A 10,534-nucleotide genomic window follows, 5' to 3' on the forward strand; every position below is an offset into this window, starting at 1 on the left:
TGAGGGATCTTGAAAACATCAGAAACCTGTAATTACCATTTGTGGCCACAAAGATTTAGATGATCAGTGACAAAATGTTGCTATAATATACAGCACCTAAAAAGGGTCATAAGTAAGTGGACAGTAATTTAAGTCAGATATGGAATGTATAACACTGGCATTAGACAGCGATGGAGTTTTCTGTCATTATGAATAAAGTAATATTGGAGCTCCAAAACAAGTAGATATCAAAGGTAATTAGTTGGTTTGTGAAAATTAACAGCACAGAACGTAAAATAAATAAACAAATTTTAAAAAATGCAGGTGTGAATGGGGTCATGAGACCATAACAACATGCTAGAGCAAAGATCACAAGTCTTGAGAACAACCAGAAAATCATTAGTATGTTGAAGAAACTCAGTAAAGAGCAAATGGTTTAAACACAACCAGCAAAATAACGTGGTCAAAACTATTTTTAAATGTAAGACAAAAGAGAGCACATCTTAGATGTTAAATGTCTAGCGAGGAATTACAAGGTTTAGTAATCTACAGTTGCCAGAAAATGAATCAAAATTCATAGCAGCTCAATATTCTTGCTATTTCACTCCAGAGATATTGCTGTAGCCCTGAGCAAATGGCCATCTGTTGGAGAAAATCACCATCCAGCAGCATGCATGTTGTTGAGGCTTCAGAGTCTTCATTCTCTGCCGGCGCTGGTGTGCAGAGTGAGGCAGGCAGTTGGTTATTAGGAGAGATTCCAGCCAAGGGAAATCAGTGAGTCAAAGCAGCAGGCAGCGGAGATGTTCATTTGTTATTCAGCTCAGGATGGAGACAATGATACAGATCTGGATCCATTCTGAGGAATGTGTAATACCGATGATACATGCATACAGTATGCGAGCCTACACGCTGCGACAGGTCTGCCACATCCAGCTCATGCCACCAAAGACAAATATTACAGTTACAAGGATTTATTTTAAGTTGTATAGACACAATGGAGAGATTACAGGGTATTATCACCGCTGATTTCAAAAAACGCTACAAGTCTCCCTTCTATGCCTGTTTTTTTTTTTTTGTCAGATTAAAATCTTTTGGCAGAAGACACGGAGAAATGCTGAAAAGCTGACATTGCTAACTTTCTTATGAGCTGTCATGCTTCTCATTCTCATTATGTTACTTTTCAATTTGTTAAAAGACTCCTAAATTAAAACCACTTAAATTCAGCTAAATATAATTGGCCAACACTTTGTATGGCTTATGCAGAGGAGTATCGCTATAATTAGAAAGCACTACTATGAAGAGTGTTAATTTAATTACTGCTGTAACAAATTACAGCGTAATTGTCAAACTTTTGCTGACTGCTGTTTTAATTATAGCTGGTTCCAGCCAATGAGGAGTGATCCCGAGCAAATTACATATCCCCTTTCTGTCTCACTGTGCTATCCCCATCCATTTTCGGTGCCATCTTGCCCCATAATAGCCATGGGAGATTAATTGGTGTCTTTTAGCCTCACTGACTGCCAAGAGTGATGTGAGGGAAGGGCGTTCACATGACAGAGAAAATTGGACCATTTAGCTTTCTATCATGGTTCATATAGCTTCTCCATCCTCCCAACTAATTACAACGCCCTTATTAACCTAAGTGGAGTTAGGCATCAAAATATGACTTCCACCCTCTATTAGACAGCTTTGACTCCGCAGCGTGGAAGAACTGATAGTGTTTGGAGTAAGTTAATTAAGTATCTGAGCATCTGTCTACACGTGTTTGTGTGTGTGTGGCCCGGTGCCCCGTGGATGCAGGCCATTTCTGGCAAAGAAAGTGCGAGCCGCGTACTGTTCATCTGGAAAGGATATCTCAGCCAACCGTTATCGTGTTAGCAAAAGATGGAGAGCTTTCTCGTCCACTCACCTCGGCAGCAAACTGCAACGTACATATCAAATCCTAATGTTAAGAAACAGGAAGCCCAATTTAGCTTGAAAGCCCCATTATTGAGAGTAAAAGGCTCTAAAGCTCAGGCATGGGTGAGTATAATGCTGTGACTCCAAGAACTATAATGAAGGTTTTACAGTCACGCGCCCTGTTGTAGCGCAAGAACATTGTGTAATGCACGACTTTAAGAAGTGACAATTTGTTGAGGTGCAGTGATGTCCGTCATTTATGCTGCGTTTTTGTGTTTTAGTGAATCCCTTTCCTCTAAAAGGACAAAGGGGCCACAGTAGAGGCTGTATCTGAACGGTGGCACGCTGCAGTTGTGGTGTCCATTACCATGATTTGTGCACAACAGAGTACAAGGCTTGCTTGTGCTTTGTTCTATTCTTGTTACTTCAGTTTGCAGAAGCATGTGTACAACAGTAAATGTGGAATGTAATGTGAAATATTTGCCTCACTAATGCTGCTGATCGATCTGGGATTCGTCACTCCAGCTTAAAGCTCTGTGCATTTCTAGAAAGCCGCTTGACATGAGCTCATTTAGAGCCCATAAAGAGCAAATATTTATAGCAGTAAGGACCTCTCTCAAGCTCTGGGTTCTACAAATCATTCAGAGCATCATGTCCAAGCCTAATGCAAATTCATATTGTGACTATGGTGGCTGAAATGATCTCAGTAATACACCTTAATCAATATCACATTGTTTACAAGATCCATTCTTCAGTCATTTCAATTATTTGAGAAGATGTAAGTAGTTGGATCTCATTTTTGGTTCATTGAATCCGAGCTAAACTTGGCTTTCCATCATCGGGGTTCCAAAAAAAAAAATGTGTTGACACTCGAATGAAAAGGTGTCACACGCTCACACTTTGCATTTATGCTTTCTGACAGCCTGTCAGAAAGTCCACAATGAGCAGAACTAAGGCTAACCTGCCAGTGATAGCAGCTGCAGAAAAATCATACAGATATGGGATTACGTATATAATAAAAACACAAGCCGATCCAGTTTTTATATTTTGAATATTGTCAACAAATCCCATAAACAGACAAACACGACAATGAGTGTTTCCCGCTAAAAGGTACTGTGTGCCCTGATTAAGCTTATCATGTGTTTGATTGGGTGACGTTTCTTTATTGTAAGAACGTGAGCACTGTAGTTCAGGTAGAAATAGCTCCACAGACAAATAACAGCCATCTCTTCTGCAGTCTCTGGGGAGTAGTTCGTTTAAGGAACACACAGAGAGGGAGGTGCTGACCCGGCCTGCTCCTCACTAATGGTGTACAGTGCAGTCTGTGGAGTATTTTAAACTGTATTTCTTAGAGAACATCAAGAGTTTTCTCTATGGCTGATTTCCAGGTCTTATCATCTCTTGTTGTAAATCCTTCTGCCACTGTTTTATGAAGCGTTGTTGTGAAATTATTCAGTTCTACAGTCGTTCTCAAATGTATTCATACCCTCCTGTTAAAGAAGGAAAAAAACGGCTGTCACTGAAATAAGCTGAAACCAACAAAAGCAATAAATAAAAATTTTGGGGAAAATTATTGCATTGCTTTTGAATTGTGGTTCAACAGAAATATATCTATTTTTCAAAAACAAACAAACAAACAAAAATCAACAACATGCAAACAAACATGATGGCTACCCGTAAACTAATATTTTGTTGAACAACCCTTTGAGCCAATCACTGCAATCAAGTGTTTTCTTTAACTCTCAGTTAGACTTCTGCACCTGTTGACAGGTGTTTAGATTGTTGCCCACTGCTCATCAGCAAAGTGTCTAATTTGTCCGGGACAGTTTTTGTTTGTTTGTTTTTTAATTATTCTTTTCAACCACAATTCAAAAGCAATGTCTTACTTCACTAAATTATAATTTAGTACAGTTTTATTTATTATTACTTTTTTCAGTTTCTAGTTATCTGAGTGACTATTGTGAATTTTGCCTTTTCTTTAATGGAAGGGTATGAATACATTTGAGGATGACTGTAGGTAAGATTTTATACAAATCAAAAACTGCCTGGTAAAACGCTGTGTGATGACATTTTCTACATAGTAAGTATAAAGGGCTTTTTATTGCTTATGAAATAAAATAAGCAATAAAAAAAATAAAATTAACTTTTGTAAAATGTGTTCTTCAATCAAGTTCAACATCAACATTCTTCTTTGTGTCTTCCTCAGAGAGGCGAACAAGGTGATCCAGCCCCGTCTCACGAATTTTAAACACCTTTTCCTGACATGGAGGAAGAAAGTCCAATTCACTCCTTACTGGAGCTTTGACGCTTATTGTTCCTACATATGAAGCAGACAGACTCCCCCTTGTCTGCAGATCTGCCTTAATGCTCACAATGAAGAGGTGGACGATCAGTTTCATTAGTTTTCTAAGAGAGGGGCTCATTTTCACACCTACGTAGGTAATTTGTTTAGGTAACGCACTCACAGACCACAATTGATCACAAGTATGAAACAGCAAGATTCTGCCGTCATGTTTGAGCGAGTGTTAACAAGTCGTTGTAATTTTGGGGACTTATTTCTTCGACTAAAGACGCTTGATTACCACAACATTGACTGTAAAATGTAATTGTGCGGGAAAGAGTAAATGTAATTAGGTTTTTAAAGAAGGAGCAATTAGGAGATCTTAACTGGATTTAACAACACAGAAATAATAGAAATCCTCTGAAGCCTTTGCTCCCAAATGCTGTGTTTAAATAAAACCACCTTTTTTTGTAACTTGAGGGTGTAGGAAAAGTTCTACAGTGTTAAGTGTTAGTTTGCCATTTTGAGAAATATTCCCATTTCCTTTCTTGCCAAGAGTTAGATAAAAAGATCAAACCCCCTCTCATGTCTGTTAAATATGAAAATGAAGCCAGCAGATGGTTTGTTTAGTTTAGAATGAGGACTGAAAGCAGAGGGCACCAGCTAACCTGCTTCTGTCCAAAAACACTGTTCACCAGCACCTTTAAATATCTGTCCGTCAGTGCAGGAAAACAGCTTCATACTTATCGTCACTGTGAGGTTACCAGGTAACCAGTAGACTCCAGGACGTCGATGCAACCTGCCAAGAACAAGTCCAGCACATAATCCCCATTAAAATTAGTGACACTGGCTTCTAAAGCTTGGTTTTCTTAACCTTTGTGCAGAACCAGCCAGCAGTTGAAGTTAATCTAATGGCCTGCTGGGTCCAGCTCTGTCTTTTACAGACAGATATGAGAACAGTATCAATCTTCTCATCTAACTCTCAGCTAGACAGCAAATAATGAAAGTGCTACTTTCCAAAATACTTAAATATTCCCTCAAAGATCTCCTTAGATTAAAATAAACGGCTTTGTTACAGTGTGAGAGCCGGTGGACTCCTCGGACCACCGGGATTAACGCGACCTCTTCTGTTCTGGGTTCACTGTTGCATTCTCAGGAGGCTCTGTTAATTAATCAGTTGCTTGGCAACATCTGGCAGGAACTCGATTTTTGGCAAACAGTCTAAACACTTGTTATACTGAGACAGGAATAGGTAGAAGTTGAGTCACTGTGAATCCCATCAGGTTCTCTCACGCAGAGTAAATATCTGGCAGCAAGATTTGACTGGGGCACATTTGAGTGTGAGCATTTACATATTTAGACCTCCCTCGCTCCGGATTTGAGCAGATGATTGGGTTTCCATTGTAAATGAACACAAAAGCTGTGAGGGTGTTTCGACGGAAGTCTTATTTAGATTTTTTTCACCAGCATCACTTCATCACACGCCGCACGTCAGTTGTGGTTAAATGAAAAGCAGGCAGAACGCTTCTGTTAGTACAGCTAAAATGATTTGAGGCTTTGTGGTATCACAAATGTTTTCCTCACACACTCATTAATAGCACACATCATATTCAAACAAAGCTTAACTACAAAGCAGAGATTTCCAGAGGGTACCTCCAATTATCACCAAGCTGCGTCCTGTTTTCCCCTAAATCCTAACTTGTACCTGCAGGGACATGGCAGTCATCCAGGGAATCTTGTTTGTCTCACATTTCTCAGACTGTTCTCTGGCATCCGTCTCTTTGCAAAAATATAAAGATAGACGGTGTCCTCTGCATGACACTCTACTTGACTCATTCCAAACAATAGGCTCTTTACCTGCTGTTTTGACATCGATGTCATCTCATAGGGACCTCAGACTGACACAGCGCTGACACTGTCACATGGTCCTTGTTTGTTTTTTTATTTCTATATTTAACTTGGCATGGGTTAACAGTGAACTCAGTGCATTTTAGTGTGTTATGTAGCTACATCTAAATTTACATTTCTTTGAATGTGCATTTCCATTTCTTTCTCGCTTTACATCCTCAAAGGCGGAATAACTTCACATTCAGAAAGAAGACCTTCTGCTCAGCCTGGATGGAGTGTGCGTTACAGCCTGTCTCAGTGAGCTCCCAGGAGCTCGTTCATCACAGCTCACTAAATAAATCAGGAATCCATTAATTGCATTTCACAGCAGTCATGATCTGCAAATTAGGAATCACGGAGCTCGCTGTGTGTGCTCACTACTGTAATTGCGTGGTATGTAGCCACAAATGCAATTATTTCAATCCTTTCTGCTCTGATTCTTTGCCAGTTTATGCTTTTTCTGTCACTTTCCCTTTGTGCTACAATGCACGAACGTGTGTTATTTACTTTGATATTGTCCACAAATAAGCCAAAAAAAAAAAAAAAAGCTTCAGTTTAAACAAGAAGTCCAGAGGCAGAAAATACTGTTATTTGAAATACAAATTAACTGGAGCGGCACTCATTCAGCAGCTACTGAACAGTTTTTGTTTTTCTCACCAGCAAAGACTGCCTACAGTCAGTATTACACCTCATAACCCCAAGAGGAAAACCCTCTAGATGTGATTAAACAAACTTGTAAATCATAGTGGTAATGTGGTCTCATTCTGAAGCGGTTAACAAATAGTCGTGCGCACATTTCTGCCACTGTGGAGAAAATTGTTGCTCTGCATCAACTGGGGAGTAAAATTTAAGGGAGCGAGTGGAAATTCATGCATGTCAGGGGTTGATGCAGCTGGACTGGTACGTATGAGCAGTGATGTTGACGATTTCTAAAAATATAGGGGTATTCAGTACTCTGCCATCAAACAGCAGAAATCTACACGTGTCTAAGCTTTCAAAGTGGTGACAATGTTTGACTATTTCTGAGGTCACCTAATACCTGAGTCTTGAGGATCTCTGCTTTTCTATTACACACATAAGTGCAGAAACAATTACTGTGTCCACTTTAGATTTCAATGTTTGTGTAGCGAACACATTGCGGATAGAGATAGCCAATACGTGTCGATCCAAATGAATTTAAACGCACATTTCTTCATCGTCACTGTCAAGAGTACAGCTCCACGCATTCCTCTGAATCCTACTGTTGACAGCACTCCTTTGTATGCAGTCGCTATCCAACTCTCCATATAGGAAGGATTAAACAGAGGCTCCAAAAGAAATCCCAGGTATTAAGATATGATACATTTATAGGTGCATAGCGGGAGAAGGAACAGGTGAAATATTGGTAAATGTTTAACATTCACTGCACAAAAGCACATTCAGAGAGTTTCCTATGGTGCCACTCCACCACCTTCCTTTGCCCTGTAAAATCTTCTGTCATTGAGCTCTTTGATCTGTGAGCTATAGAGCATTTGCATCTTTCTCTGTGCTTCTCGTACGATTTCTGCTGCCTTTCTGCCACTTGTCAAAAAGTTTACTGCGTGCCGCTATTATTATTGCTATTCCAACTAGAGTATCTGTACCTGTGTGACATTAACACTTTCCTTCAGTCTACGTGAGTTTCAACAAGGTTTTTAGAAAAGTATGTTGTTAAAGGTCAGCATTGTCATTCAGTATTCCATCCATCCATCCATCCATCCATCCATCCATCCATCCATCATCCATCCGTCCATCCATCCATCCGTCCATCCATCATCCATCCATCCATCCATCATCCATCTATACATCCATCCATCCATCCATCCATCCGTCCGCCAGTCAGTTTAGAGGTTTTGCTCGCTCTTTATTTATTTTACCTTTCTGCTGAGCACAGCAGCTGCAGTGAATGTGAGCCATCCAGCTGACAAAGCGCTGATTAATTGTCTGCCAGCAACAAGAGAGACTGAGAGCAGCAGCAGGAGGAGGTTCAGAGAAGGGTGCTAAAGAGAATAGCAGGATAATAACTGTTCATGCAAGTGCAACCTGAAAAAGTAGATGCTTGTCTGGCTGAACAACGGCACGCCTTCCACGGTGTATACGTACTTATTATTTCTAGTGGGTGTGAATCCAAATCTACCGCTCCTGTCCTGTGAGTATCCATCTCTATGTGTTTGTTTCCATCCCTCCCTCCGCTCTCCCTGCAGGAGGTCACATGTGTGACATCTCATCAACTCGGCTGCAGTTGAGATAAGTGAGGAATCAATACTTATTGATTAGGAGGGCTCCCACAAGAAACTGCTCCCTTTGCCACACCTGCTTTGCCTGAGCAGGCCGGTACAGAAAGCAGATGGTCTTTCCTCAATGGTGCTCAACACACAGGACATGTTTAGTGGCCCAGACACAACCTCTCTACAGGACTCAGCTGTGCCCTACTGCCTCTCCAACAGTCTGGCAAATTTAGATTCTCATGCAGACGCACACATACTGTGGCAGTGTTTCATGGAAAGAGGTGTCAAGGAATAAAAAGCCTATGATTTTGAAGATTTTTGTGAAATGCTGTTTTATTAAGGGTTTTTGTGTATAATTCTGATTTGTGCGTTTGACATTGTTGTGCGCTTCATTAGGGTAAGTGAGCGGAAACCTTTCTTTACACCTCTGTGTGATGTGCAGTAAACGCCTGAATGTTGATGAATTACCCGTACGCTTACTGGACCTTGACAAGGGAGGAAATGAGATCAGATTTCCCACAACCCAACACTCCCACTCATCGATTCTGAGCCAATTTACTGTCCCAGTGCTTTCACGGTTGCTGACACTGGTCATCTTGCAACATAGCTCAACTAGATATGCATTCTTTTTTAGTTTGTGGTGTCGTTGGGAGGCATGTATTCAGTATTCTGGGAAAACATCAGTCACTGCACCTGAACAGGTGCAGAGTTGGGAGACTGACTCAGCAGCAAAAGCAATCTGCCACAACAGCAGAATTAATGAACCATCAGTTATCTTGAGCACCAGGAAAAGACACACTACATTTTTTTATGCCATTATTTTGTGCTAATCTTTAACTGACCGTGTAATCTGACATGAAAACTGAGATAGAACCTTGTATTTGTTTCACGTAGCCACAAATACTGTCACGCAGATTCTAATATTCTTGTACAGATTTTATTCAAACAGATTAAAACAAACATTGAACTGTTGCAGCAAATGACAGAATAATATTTTCTTGTAGTTGACACATGTAGCACCATATCAAATTCTTGGATTTCTCAACTAAATCTGTGTTTATTTTTGTATTCCAGTAAGTTAACACATTGTGTGGGAGTTTCAGTAGTGACTTCGGAGGCAGGATGACTGAAAGTTCCTGCTTTGCTTGGGTTGTTTTATGAACATGCTGTAAACTGCCAGCCTTATGAGGTCTCTAAGGACAGATCATTTGTGGTACAGCATTAAATGCTTGTGCAGCTTGTCAACATAACGTCATGGCTTCTATAAAGCTGTGTGGCTTCTAACTGCATACTTCATCAATCACAGGCTGATCCATCCTTTTAGGAAGTTTCTACAGAGAGAGGCATCATTATACGAACAAATAAATAAGGCAACGCGTCTCCCACTCAGATTTCTCTATTTCAGTAGAGAGCTCACTGAGTGCTGAAGGATGTTGGCTGGGCTGTGAACAAAAAATAATAATAATCATTTATGGAAAAAAAAAGAGCAAAAAAACCCACTTCTGTGACAGTTACGGTTTCGCTTTAGTAGATGTTACTCGTTTTCTTTTTGAATTGACTACACACTCCAGTGAAGAGTGTGATTAAGCACGTAGACGCAAGAATCAACACCGAGGAGCTATTTAAGCAGACGGCAGGAGTGACATATTTTCTGTACAAATCCAGGATTTCACAATAACTTCTTGTGTCTGAGTCGTGGAACTCATGAACAAAGCCGATGAAGAAATTCCCCTGAAAGGCAAAGGGGTCAAAACTGCAAACAACTTTTCATGTAGAACAAATAAGGAACTTCCTGAAGAAGTAATGAAACTTTGATCAAGAGAATGGCTATATGTATATTGCAGAATTTACATGACCTTGATTTTAATAAAAAAAACAAAAACAAACAAACACTACAGTCCCAAAATAGCCCCCAGCAGAGCAGATGTTCATACATAAATATGTGCACTGTGATGTCAAAGAGTAGATCGTGTTTCTTTCCTTTTCTAGAATATCTAATTTTGACTTTTTACATAATTAAGGACTTTGGAGGTTATTCCATCTCAACTGGAAAGTCACATATGTTCTTTGTTTACATTTGCTTTCAAGGTTCCTAGGTGAAAGAAAATTAAAGGTTCTGTTAAGAATAAATCTGCTTATTCAGCATGACAAACTATTTTTGTGTTATATGTATATATAGCTCGCGTCCCGGTGGGGGCACCGGAATCTTTCTGCGTGAAGTTTGCATGTTCTCCCCGTGCAG

Source organism: Stegastes partitus, unplaced genomic scaffold (assembly GCF_000690725.1).
Source record: "Stegastes partitus isolate 25-593 unplaced genomic scaffold, Stegastes_partitus-1.0.2 Scaffold138, whole genome shotgun sequence".
In the NCBI taxonomy this organism is placed as follows: Eukaryota; Metazoa; Chordata; class Actinopteri; family Pomacentridae; genus Stegastes; species Stegastes partitus.